Here is a 13,569-nt window from a genome sequence, read left to right on the forward strand (position 1 = left end):
GTGCGAGTGCTTGTTGCGACGTGCGACGAGCGCTGCGCCCAGCGATGGGCTGCGACAGCATGCTCGTGCGTCGAGCGCTGGCGCGCGCAGCGAGCACCAGCTCGCGTGATGCCTTGCGATGGTGAGCAGCAGCGATGCGACGCAGCGCATGGGCTGCGCGCACATGGCCAGCGATGGCTGTGTGCGTGTGGCCCATGGGCGTGCGATGCGTAATTATAATAAATTTTAATTTTGAATTTTGTATTTTAATTTTGATTTTAATTTAATTTTGATTTTAAATTTTGAATATTGTAATTATAATAAATTTTAATTATTTATTTTTGAATATTGTACTTGGATTTTAATTTTGAATATTGTAATTATAATAAATTTTATTTATTCTAAGTATTTTACTAAAATTAAAATCATGAATTAATTTAAATACGACTGAAATTAAATTAAACTTTTTGGATTCAATTATAAATTTATATGAGCTTTAAATTTTAATTAAATTTGTATGTTTCCGGTTAGACTAGAAATACATTTTTATGTTTAAAATTAGTAAAGCATATGAATTTATTGGTTTAAGTGGGAGCCCTTTTTAGTCATATACTCTTGATTAGGTCTACAAATCCTTAAGGTTAAAACAACTTGATTAGAATTAATAAGGACTGAATAATTTGTAGATTATTGGTGCCCTTGATTAATTACTGCAAATGTTTATGTGATGCATAATGTGTTTTACTAACCAGCTATGTGGGCCATTCATGATAATGAATGGGTGAATGGTATATATATTGTATATGTACTGTTTTGCAGGTTATGAAGTGACTAGTATGGCCCAAATAGGATAGAAAATATGGTCTGCGTACCATTAATTTGAATGTAATTGGTCTAAAGTACCAAAGTTGTTTTTCAATTCAAATATGGTCTGCGTACCATCAAATAGTTGTAATTAGTTTTAATTATAGCTTATTCTATTTGAAGAAAATGGTGCCTCCCACGGAGATTTTCAAGACGGACTTTGAAGTTAAAGCTTCAAGATGAAGTCGGGCCATACTAGATCACATTTATCTTATGCATGTTTTAAGTTATTTATTGCTTTTAAATATGTCTTAAAATGCATGAGATCAAAAGCTTGATTATGTTGCATGATTAAGGATTTTAGTTCACTTAAAATCTAACCAACATAGTAAGAGCCTTAAGTTCCAAACTTAAAAATTGAGTTAAAAGGTTGGATATCCTTTACATCAATCTAGTAATAGTTTTCGCTCAGCGAGGTGTTACTTATTGGTCCTAAAGGGGCAAGGTACACAAATAATTGTGAGTACATGTTAGTTTTGGTGAAACTCAACGATATAAGTAAGGAGTCCTTTTATGTCGTGGCAAAATCGATAGGTCTACCTAATAAGTTCTTAGACGTACCTATCAACCAAGAATAGTTTCTAGACTATTAGCAAAAGGCTTTTGCTTACCTAAGATGTTTTAGGATTAAGTCGACAAACTGTGCTTAGTTCTTCAATGATTTTAGGATCTTGGAATCATTTTATTCACACCTGCCGGAACACATAACTTGAATAAAATGCTTAATGAACATTGAATTATGCATGTATGCTAGAATTTAAGTTTATTAAGAGAAACTGTGAATGGTTATTTATTTGTTTATTCTTTTCAATTGTAGTTTTAAATATGGCAAACAACAATTCATTCAACATTCGATCAATTCTCGAAAAGGAGAAGTTGAACGGGAAAAACTTCCTTGACTGGCAAAGGAACTTGCAAATAGTTCTTATGCAGGAAGAAAAGGAGTATGTCCTAGAAGAGGCGATGCCCGAAGCCGCAGGCGACGGGGTCACTCACTACTACAAAAATTGGCAAAGAGATCTATTAAATAAGACCCATTAGGTAAAAAGCAGGTCTCTTTAGTGGAAGAGACCCCGTATAACAAAAAGCGGATCTCTTATAACGCGTGGCCCTGTTAAATGAAAAAGAAAAGAGCCAATTTCACAAAACACGGGTCTGTTATCTCCCGTGGGCCCCAATTGATGAAAATGAAGAAGCCTGATATCCAAAAACACGGGTCTCTTCTCCACACCCCTCCTTTTTTTTTTATCTCTCTTCCTGTCTTCCTCTACAGCGAGCAAACAAAAGTTAAACTTTAATTTCTCTCTCCTCTACAACCTTCGACAATGTTCACTCTTCACAAAAAAAAAAGGAGTCTTAGTGAAAACCTAAAGAAGGCGACGGCGAAGAAGATCTTTGGAGCAGATCTGCTATCAAAAGAAGCAAATGATCGAGAGCGGATTTCACTGGTATTTCCCTTTTCTCTGCAATGTTTGCTATTTGTTTTGAAGTTCTATCGTAATTAAAGGTTCAATCGTTAAAATTGGATGGTGATACTTGCCTAAGGTGTAGGTTTTTTAATTAGGGCAACAATTTGTTCTTTTTCAGCATCTCTAGTAAAATTGTGACAATTGCAGGTATTTGATGTTATATTTGTCAGTGATAGATTTAGGTTTAATGTGTATTCAATTGAAATTGAAACTGCTTGATTTATGAAATTGTCCACTTAAACTTTAATGGAATAAACAACAGAAAAGGTGCAATTTTGCTAATTTGGTTCAATTAGACGCGATTCTTGGTTATTCGGATAATTATTGTTGGTTTATGTTGCTGATTGCTTGGTTTCAAACTCCAGAACTCCATTTATACGTCGACTAATCTTGTTGTTGGTTAACTGCCCGGAAGGTATTGTGAATATAATTATAGAAGGTGGGGAAGTTTTGTATCTATTTTCTGCAATTTTTTAGCAGTAGGTGCCCATGGTAATTCCCTTATTTTGTTGATATCCACCAGTCATAGAGAACGTAACGAAACTGCTCCATCTTGTGCATTTAATAGTTCAGGACCTATTACAAGTATCCTGGTGTATAACCAACATTTACTTTTTTGAGTCTTCTATCTTCTGAAATCTGCCACTGTTAATGGGCATTTGCATAGTCCATGACTTGAATCATTTGCATATTTAATGACTTGAATCAAAATTGTCTTTTTTAACAGGTTTTTTCCCCTGTATTTTGTAGTGGTGTGGCTGAACAGGGAAACGATGAAGCTACAAAGCTGCAGGTAACGAATTCAAAGAGGTTAGTAAAGGTAGAGGCACTCCTCTGTTTGCAGCTCCTGATTTATGTGCCTTTGGAACCTTTTTTTCCCTGGGTGCAGCAGTTCCTGAATGAGATCTTGTAAATTACCAAGCAGAAGTTTTGGTTAAAATAGCTAGGTAAAATAAGCTTATTACCTTATGTTTATCCCAACATATTTTGAATGTTATTGAATTTTTTTGTTGGGTGTTTGTCTGTGTGTTTGGAACTGGTTTTGCTGGTGGTAGTGTTCAGGCCTATTTACTTGAGGTGTTAGCAATTAGCAGTAGTTTTGTACAAACCTTCTTAGAGATTTTTGCTTGCATTGCCTTCCTTTCTTGAATTGTTTATGAGTTGTTGAAGACACAATGTAATCAAAAGTTGAAAAGGACCAATTAATTCAACCAAGGTAAAGTCACCCGTTGCTTATCGTAGTCGAATGACTTCTCTGCTTGCTAAAAGTACAGCTGATAACTTTATAACTTAAGTAAGACATTGTTTCCTTTCCTAGTTTTTTGTCTCAGTCATGTTACCGAAAACTGATTGGGTAGAAGTTTTCCTTGTCCACATTTTATGTACTGTTCTGGCCCCACTACTACAAAAGTTGGCAAAGAGATTCCTCAAATAAGACCCATAATTCTCCTTTATGTTCGTTCTGATATTTTTGGTGTAATGCTCAGCTATATTTTTAAGGATTTTCTTGTTTATTTCTGATATATGCAGTGCTAGTATATTTTAGTGATGTGAAATTATGATGGAAGTGATGTCTTTGTTTGAATTACAGGAAGTTTTCAAATGTTGCTCCAACTAAACCTTTTAGACTTGGATTGGATGAGATTTTGAACACTCTTGACAGGGCCTACATTATCACTGAGTAGGTATATGAAGTTTGAAATCATATTCTAGATGTTTATTTCCCTGTAAGGGAACATCTAAACTATATATTACATAAGTGTATGTTATTATACTGTATGATGTATTTGAAAAGGTTATGCCTCATAGTTTGATTTTCACTTCCTCATTCAGGAATATGATGTTGTTGCCGAGCTAGACACCCTAGAAGGAGAGTAAGAAGAATCGTACAAAGATAGCATAATACTTCGATTATCCAACTCCAACCTCACTTCACAGACACCAGATATGCAGGTGGGACATCTTCTCCATATCAATCAATCAATGGATTATTCAAAAATAATCACTTAGTGCTTAATTACCTGAGTGACTCCAAGTAAATAATCAGGAACCCCCTCATATTTTTTGGAAGAGGGTTAGAAGAAAGGGTTTCATGCTTAATTCATTTCACCTGAATCCCCTTATGTGAATTTTTTCATAGCTTTCGTCTGAACCTGAATGTATGATTCATTTCTGGTTACACTGGAACGCTGCTTTTATATTTGAGAATCAGTCAACACGGCTATAACATTTGACTGTTCTTTTTGTAGCTTTCGTGAAACAAGCTGTAGGAACTAATGTTTGTATTCTGTATAACTCTTTGATAATCTACCTAATACGACGAATTCATGATTTTTAAAGCATATCTTCTGGTGGACTTAAGCATTGTTATAAAGATGGAGCTTCCTTGATCTTGTATCAAAAGTTTCGTTAAGGTGTTATAGGCGTAGGATTGGGCTTGCTTATGGAGTTATGTGGCGTATGTCTTTGCCTTTCTGATATGATATGGGTTTAGCCTTTTCTCCAAGTATTCGAGTATTAATTACCTTATCAATTTGCATTTTATTTGAAAAATGTCTATCCCTCCAATGAATTATCTTGTTGATTTTTCTTGTTGTGTGAAATTGCTTTAATTTCCTTACCTGGTTGGCTAATTGTACTGTATTTAGTCTCACTTTAGTTATCTGAGAATTATTAGGTAGATCTGAATATTTGAAAAGTTTTAAGAATACAGTGAAATTTTTTCAAAGAAAAAGGTAGGATGAGAAATAACAAGCATTTTCTGTAATGTACAAACAGGCTGTAGCCTGTAGATTTATCAAAGTGTCCATGAAGGAGTCAACTATGGATCAAGTTTCAGTTATTAATCCATCTCAATATACACAAGTCAAAAGTCACAGGCAGTTACCCAGTGGTTAAGTGAGTAATATACCTTCAACTTTTTGTCAGAACTCATATTCTGATGATTTATTTACTTTGGATTCTTTCAATTCCTCTATGTTTGTCTAACTTACAGATTCATGGATCACAAGCATTGCTCGTGGTTATCCCGGCCTTAAATTAACTTGTTTATAATTTCTTTGTCGATCACAAGCATTCTATATATTTCGTATATACTATGATGTGGGTTTGCTGCTGCAATACTCTGGTGGTGTTTCTTTTTTTTGTGGATAAGTGGGATTGCAGTCCTGTTAGAATTTCAGTTGGTTGGTGTTGTTGGATGGCTACCTGCTATTTTTTTTGGAGTTTTCTTTGGTGTCTTAATGCTGATGTCCTTTAGTTTAGGCAACGAAATAAATTTCCCGTAATATATTGATGGTTGGTATTCACAGTTTCATTCAGCTGTTTATATATATCTTATCGTAAATCGGTAAATGAGTCGGTTTTTTTAAATTATCCTTTGTTTAACTACTAATTATGCTACTCATTACAGTTTTCTGAAGAAACTTATTCATCGGGAAATGTGGATGAGGTTAGAGATATGTGGGTCGAGTATTTGCTCAAGCAAGAAGCGGATGAAGAAAACCAAGTTGATGGTATGAAAATAACTCCATGAGTTTCGGTTCCAATTGTTGGTAAATTGGCGTGAATGATTATATTTTTGAATTGATTTTTGTTTTACGTTTTTTGGAAATTGCGATGTAAAGCTTTGACGTTTATGCAAATTACAATTTATGTAAAGCTTGCGTTTTGAGCATTACTTGTGGGAAATATATATTTTTTGTTAATATATGGATTATGGAATTGTTCTCTAATTATTACAAATTATGTATTATAGCAGGTGTGGTTTTGTGCGTTTGATGCCTGCTGGCAGGTGTAATATATGTATATTAATTCTGAATTGGCGCAGCTGACATGTATTCTGCTATTATCGAATTTTTTTTTTCAAAAAAAAGTTTCAAAGAGACCCGTCAGGTGTAATAAAGGCTCTCTAGTTATAATAATAAAAAATTCAAAGAGACCCCATATCTAAGATATGAGATCTTAATTTGAAAAAAAAAATAATAATAAAAATAACAAAGAGACCCCCTATCTTATATATGAGGTCTTAACTACTTTAATAAACAAAAATAAAAATATTCAAAGAGACCTCCTATCTCAGTTATGGGGTCTGAACATTTAACAAACAGATCTCATATCTCTAATAAGAGATCTCTTTCCCTTCTAAAATATTTTCACCAACGTTTACATAAGAGACCCTCTTTCTTACGTGGGAGGTCTCTAACTTTTAACAAACAGACCCCCTCTTCATGAGGGGGTCTCTTTATCAAAGAGACCTGTGAGATAGAGACCCCTTGAAAGGAGATCTCTTAAGCCATTTTGGAAGGGTCTCTTTGCCCTTTTTTGTAGTAGTGACTCAGGCAGCCCTCAATCGTTGGATTGATGCCAACAAGGATGTTAAATGTCTAATGCTCGCCACCATGAGTGCAGATCTGCAGAAAACGTTCATCAACTCAGATGCTTTCACAATCATCAGTGAGTTGAAGAACATGTTCCAAGATCTGGCTCGAGTCGAAAGATTCGAGACTCATAGGCAAATTCTTGAGACCAAGCTTAAGAAAGGCGAGCCCGTAAGTCCACATGTTCTCAAAATGATTGGACTCATTGAGAATATGAGTCGGCTGGATCAGCAATTTTCTCAGGAAATGGCTATAGACACCATCCTCCATTCTCTTCATAGCGGGTATGATCAGTTCAAAGTGAACTACAGTATGAATAGTCTGGACAAAACGCTCACTGAGCTTCACGGTATGCTGAAGACCGCTGAAAAGACGCTCAAAAGTGATAAGCAGGATGTGCTTATGATGCGTGGGGGCAAGTTCAAGAAATCTGGAAAGAAGAGGAATGCTAAGAAAGGTGGCAAGAAGGCCAGCCCAACTAAGCAAACTGGCGCCAAATCTGTAAAGAGGAAGGTCAGTTAACCCACTTCTGAATCCGAATGCTTCTACTGCAAGAAGAAGGGGCATTGGAAGAGAGATTGCTTGAAGCTAAAGGAAGATCAGAAGAACGGAACAGTCGTTCCATCTTCAGGTATTTTCGTTATAGACTGTATACTTGCTAATTTAACTTCTTGGGTATTAGATACAGGTTGTGGCTCACACTTATGTTCCAATCCACAGGGACTAAGAAGAAGTAGAAAGTTAAGCAAGGGTGAAGTCGACCTACGAGTGGGAAATGGAGCACGGATTGCTGCATTAGCTGTAGGAACTTATTATTTGTCGTTGCCCTCCGGGCTAGTTTTGGAACTGGAAGAATGTTTCCATGTTCCAAGTCTTACTAAAAACATCATTTCAGTTTCTTGCTTAGATGCTAAGGGATTTTCCTTTTTAATAAAAGACAATAGTTGTTCGTTTTATTTTAAAGAGATGTTTTATGGATCTGCTAGATTAGTCAATGGACTTTATTTATTAGATCACGACAAACAAGTATATAACATAAATACCAAAAAGGCCAAAAAGGATGATTCAGATCTCACCTATCTGTGGCATTGTCGATTAGGCCATATAAACTTGAAACGCTTAAAAAGACGTCAAAAGGAAGGAATTCTAGAACCATTTGACTTAGAGGATTATGGTAAATGCGAATCATGTTTACTTGGCAAAATGACAAAGCGACCTTTCTCTAAAGTTGGAGAAAGAGCGAATGAACTATTGGGTTTAATCCATACAGATGTATGTGGACCAATGAGTACAAATGCTAGAGGTGGTTTCAGCTACTTTATCACTTTCACTGATGACTTCAGTAGATATGGTTATGTCTACCTAATGAAGCATAAGTCTGAATCCTTTGACAAATTCAAGGAATTTCAGAGTGAAGTAGAGAATCAATTAGGCAAGAAGATTAAGGCACTGCGATCTGATAGAGGCGGTGAATATCTGAGCTATGAATTTGATGACCATCTGAAAGAATGTGGAATTCTATCAGAATTGACTCCTCCTGGAACACCACAAGGGAACGGTGTGTCGGAACGGAGGAACAGAACCTTGCTAGACATGGTCAGGTCAATGATGGGTCAGGCCAAACTTCCATTAAAATTTTGGGGACATGCACTAAATACAGCTGCACTCACTATAAATAGTGCTCCGTCTAAAGCTGTCGAAAAAACTCCATATGAATTATGGTTTGGAAAGCCTCCAAATGTGTCTTTTCTTAAGATTTGGGGATGTGAAGTATACGTCAAACGATTAATTTCAGACAAACTTCATCCAAAATCTGACAAATGTATCCTTGTGGGCTATCCAAAGGAAACAAAGGGGTATTACTTCTACAATACATCTGAGAACAAGGTATTTGTTGCTCGAGATGGTGTGTTTTTGGAGAAAGATCACATTTCCAAAATGACAAGTGGGAGAAAAGTAGACCTCGAAGAAATTCGAGTCGAACAACAAACTCTAGAGAATGCTCAAGATGACATTCAGGATGAAACTCAGAGATCTTTAGAAGAATCTGGTGAGAATCATGGTCAATCTAGAAATGTTACCCCGCGTAGATCGCAAAGATATAGATCTCAACCGGAAAGGTACTTAGGTATTTTGACGAACGAGAGCTATGACGTTCTATTACTTGAAAGTGATGAACCTGCGACTTACAAACAAGCTATGACGAGCCCTAGCTCCAAGCAATGGCAAGAAGCCATGCAATCTGAATTAGACTCCATGTCTGAAAACCAAGTATGGGATTGGTCGATTTGCCAGATGGCTACCAAGCCATTGGAAGCAAATGGGTTTTCAAACTGAAAAAGGACAAGGATGGGAAACTTGAAGTTTTCAAAGCTAGATTGGTTGCAAAAAGGTTACAGGCAAGTCCACGGTGTGGATTACGATGAAACCTTTTCACCAGTTGCAATGCTAAAGTCTATTCGGATAATGTTAGCAATCGCTGCATATTACGATTACGAAATATGGCACATGGATGTCAAAACTGCTTTCTTAAACGGCGTTTTAACAGAAACTGTGTTTATGACACAGCCTGAAGGTTTTGAGGATCCAAAGAATGTTAAAAAGGTATGCAAGCTAAAGAAGTCAATCTACGGATTGAAGCAGGCATCCAGGAGCTGGAATATACGTTTTGATGAAGCAGTAAGTGACTTTGGTTTCATCAAGAACGCAGACGAATCTTGTGTATACAAGAAGGTCAGTGGGAGCAAAATTGCTTTCCTAGTATTATATGTCGACGACATATTACTTATCGGAAATGACATTCCTATGTTGAACTCTGTCAAGATTTGGCTTGGGAAATGTTTTTCGATGAAAGATCTAGGAGAAGCACAGTACATATTGGGCATCAAGATTTACAGAGATAGATCTAAAAGGATGATTGGACTTAGTCAAAGCACTTATATCAATAAGGTGCTTGATAGGTTCAAGATGGCGGACTCCAAGCGAGGCTACCTACCCATGTCTCATGGAATAACTCTAAGCAAGACTCAGTGCCCAAAAACACTTGATGATCGTAGACGAATGAATGGGATTCCATATGCATCATTGATTGGTTCAATAATTTATGCTATGATATGTACACGCCCGGATGTTGCGTACGCACTCAGTGCTACAAGCAGATACCAGTCAGACCCAGGAGAGGCGCATTGGACTGCTGCCAAGAATATTCTGAAGTACCTGAAAAGGCATAAAATGACTTCCTGGTCTATGGTGGAGATGATGAATTAATTGTTAAAGGCTATACGGACGCAAGTTTCCAAACCGACAAAGATGATTTCAGATCACAGTCTGGGTTTGTCTTCTGCCTCAACGGGGGTGCAGTAAGCTGGAAAAGTGCTAAGCAAAGCACCATTGCGGATTCTACAACTGAAGCGGAGTACATTGCTGCACATGAAGCAGCAAAGGAAGCTATATGGCTAAGGAAGTTCATAGGTGAACTTGGTGTAGTCCCCTCCATTAAAGGACCAATAGCCCTGTATTGTGATAATAACGGAGCTATTGCACAGGCAAAGGAGCCTAGACACCACCAGAGAGTCAAGCATGTACTTCGTAGATTTCACCTTCTACGAGAGTTCGTTGAAAGAAAAGAAGTCGAGATAAACAAGATTGGAACTGATGACAACATATCAGATCCATTGACTAAACCTCTGCCGCAGGCGAAGCACAACTCGCACACTGCAGCTATGGGAATCAAGCATATTGGAGAATGGCTTTGATATCCCTGTTTAATGTTTTAAAGTTTTAGAGTTTAAATCTTTGTAAAACATTATTGGTTAATCATTCACAATAAATGAAAAGAATTCATTTTTCCATTTAATTTGTGGTTTATTAAATGATGAGTCCCTTCAATTTGACGATGTATTCAAGATAGACTGTCAGGACCAGTCCTGTGACTAAGAAATGTCTATCAAGTGAACTTGAATGTCAAAGGTTGAAAATGGTCCCTAGTCGGAGTTTTCTATAAAATTGGACGCATAGAAAACGTTAAACGACTAGAATGCAAGATGACTAGTAGTTATGTTTCTTGAACTATGTGGACATGGCAATGTCATAATCATTTGCATAGATACTTAGTTTGGGAAGACTAGTATCGGACAACACCTATGAAACTTTACTGTAAGAGATGAAAATCTGTCATAAGTAAATTTCATTAAAATTATTAGACACTAAATCCTCAATACCTGAGTGATTTGAGATTACTTGTTTGAGAACTGGTTGCTTTGACGTTGACCAACCGTCGCACCGTAAAAGGAGGCTATAAAGGCAACGCTTAGGTAATCACCTATCAAAAGAAGTCTAATCTCAAGATCGCAAGATTGGGATTGTCCTCCCATAAATCGGGATGAGATGCTTAAAAGTTGTACAAGGCCACTCGGAGAGCTAGAAACTGTGAAATGCATGGCCGTGCTCGGATGAATCATAGGCTATGATTATCTGTCTATTTGATCAGTTGAACTCTGAAACCGAGAAACACCTCTGGACATAATAAGGATGACAACTCTTACCTTATGTTCAAGAGCAAGCATCGAGCGACAAAGGAATTAGGAAATGCACACTTGTCCCTAAGGACAAGTGGGAGACTGAAGGAAATAATGCCCTTGGTCCAAGTATGCATTCAATGTTAAGTCTAATAAATGCGGTTCAGTATTAATTAACAAGTTAATAATTCAGTGAGATCAAGTGAGCTGAATGCCTAGCTAGAGGCCGCTTCAGTTCAAGTGGAATTAATGATATTAATCCACAGCTTACTCTTGACTGAACCCGTAGGGTCACACAAATAGTACGTAAACGGATCAAGTATTTAATGGCATTAAATACTCCATCTATGGATATTCGGAATCGACGGATCTTGGTTTCAGTGGGAGCTGAGATCGTCACAGGCAAGAATGAATACTCCGGAAACGATGATATTGCCGGAAACGCAAATATGGATCGTATCGGGAATATAAATATTATCCAAGTCGTAGATGTTGCCGGTAACGGAAACATGGTACGTATCGGAAAATATTATCGGAAATGGAAATATTGCCGGAATCGGAAATATTGCCGGAAACGGAAATATTGTCAGAATCGGAAATATTATCGGAATCGGAAAATAATTCCGGAAACGGAAATATTAAATATTTGTTCGAAACGAAAATTGATTCCGGAATCGGAAATATTAAATATTGTTCGTATCGGAAATGAATTCCAGAACCGGGAATTTAATCGGAAGCGTATCGTACGAATAAACATCGGACGAGCTTGCTAGACGCAAGGCCTAGCACGAAGCTAGGCCCAACGCCTAGCAAAGCCCGCGCGCGACCAAAGCAAGCAAAGCCCAAACGCGAGAGCAAGGCCAGCAGGCGCGCGCCCCTCGTGGGCTGCGAGCACTTGCTGGGCCTGGGCTCAGCGCGCGCGCGCATGGCGCCCCTCGTTGGCTGCCGCGCCTGCGTGTGTGTTTGTGCTTGCGTACGAAACCTTGATCGGTTAGGATTCGTATAAGATTGATTTCCTAAGTCTACTAGATAAATTAAGTGATTGAATTTTAGATTAATCCAGATTCACTAAATCGTTTCCTAGTAGGATTCTAATATCCGATACCCATGCCCTATAAATAGGTGATCAATGCTCACAATTTATATCGAGTATTCAAGTATTAAAAAGTGATTTTTGAGAGCAAAAATTCAGTCATACAATTGCCTATATGTGCCGAAAATTCTAAGTACCTTAAGGGCGATCCTAGTTGGTCAAGCTTAAGGCGGATCCGGACGTGCTGTGGACTATCTACGGAGGGACGACACTTGGAGTCCTAAAGACTTGTTCTTGTTCGGTTCGGGCGCAGCTAGGGAAGGCACGCAACAAAGAGTATGCATCTAAACTATGCTAAATGATTATGTGTAAATAATATGCTTTCCTGGCTTTATGGTTTTTCCGCATGATTTATGAATTTTCATATGTATCATAACATAACAGCCAACGCCTAACAGCCCGTTGGAGTAAGAAAGGAATCGACATGACGAAAGCAAGGAGTAACTAAAACGCAGCAAAGAAAGAAGGAAATTGAGAGTGACAGAAAATAGGGACGTATCTAGCCCCTATATATAGCTGAACGCATCAAGTGACATCCTGATCCCATTCGGAAACGCGTTTAGAAATCCGAAAGTCAAAATTCGCCAGGAAAGGACTTTCAGCGCCCGAAGCTGGGCGCCGAAATAATTAACGCCCAGCCTTGGGCGCCGAAAATGCAGCCCAAGGCCCAGATTTCACAAAACGCGGAACAGGAAAAGACTTAAAACCGTGTTGCTAGACACGAGGTCCTATTGCAATTAAGATCAAGCCCAAAAGCACCTTTAAGCTCCCAAATAGCAAAAATGAATGCTAAAACTTGGTCGAAACTTAGACTTGTCTCAAGGAACATATATGTACACTTATCAAAACAAATATGAAATATCAAGGTCATTCTTCGAAACACCAAAAAATGTTGTTAAGTCGTTGGTTTCTCAAATAAGAAATGTTTTTCTGTCAAAAGATTAATCCGGGCCAAGCTAAACCGGATGATATTAAACCTTTTCGCCCGAAGACTGAAGTCGCACCCCATGACTTCGCCAAAATAGCACACCACTATGAAAGGTCGCTCGCACATACGAGCACGACCCCAAACATGATTAAAAGACGTTATGAAGTATGCGAAAAATGACCAACAAAGCCCAAGTGCTTGGGGGCTCGCGAAAAGTATACTCCAACAAAGAGTGCGCAATGGAAATCACATTCCCGGACTACGCTATACGCCGTCCCATGTTTGGATGATCTCAAAAGAACAGATTCGACTTCAGGAAAGGGTCGTCATGGACACTTGT

General features: G+C 37.9%; 2 long non-coding RNA genes across 2 annotated transcripts; both read left to right on the plus strand.

The window, feature by feature from the left end:
* Positions 1-2,123: 2,123 nt before the first annotated feature.
* Positions 2,124-4,005, plus strand: LOC130462083 (uncharacterized). The gene is made up of 3 exons (XR_008922215.1): positions 2,124-2,291; positions 3,063-3,259; positions 3,904-4,005. It is a non-coding gene; the product is annotated as an uncharacterized lncRNA (long non-coding RNA).
* Positions 4,006-4,154: 149 nt separating this feature from the next.
* On the plus strand, positions 4,155-5,991 carry LOC130460631 (uncharacterized). The gene is made up of 2 exons (XR_008920521.1): positions 4,155-4,265; positions 5,725-5,991. It is a non-coding gene; the product is annotated as an uncharacterized lncRNA (long non-coding RNA).
* The last annotated feature ends 7,578 nt before the right edge of the window (positions 5,992-13,569 follow it).

Source organism: Spinacia oleracea, chromosome 5 (assembly GCF_020520425.1).
Source record: "Spinacia oleracea cultivar Varoflay chromosome 5, BTI_SOV_V1, whole genome shotgun sequence".
Lineage (NCBI taxonomy): Eukaryota > Viridiplantae > Streptophyta > Magnoliopsida > Caryophyllales > Amaranthaceae > Spinacia > Spinacia oleracea.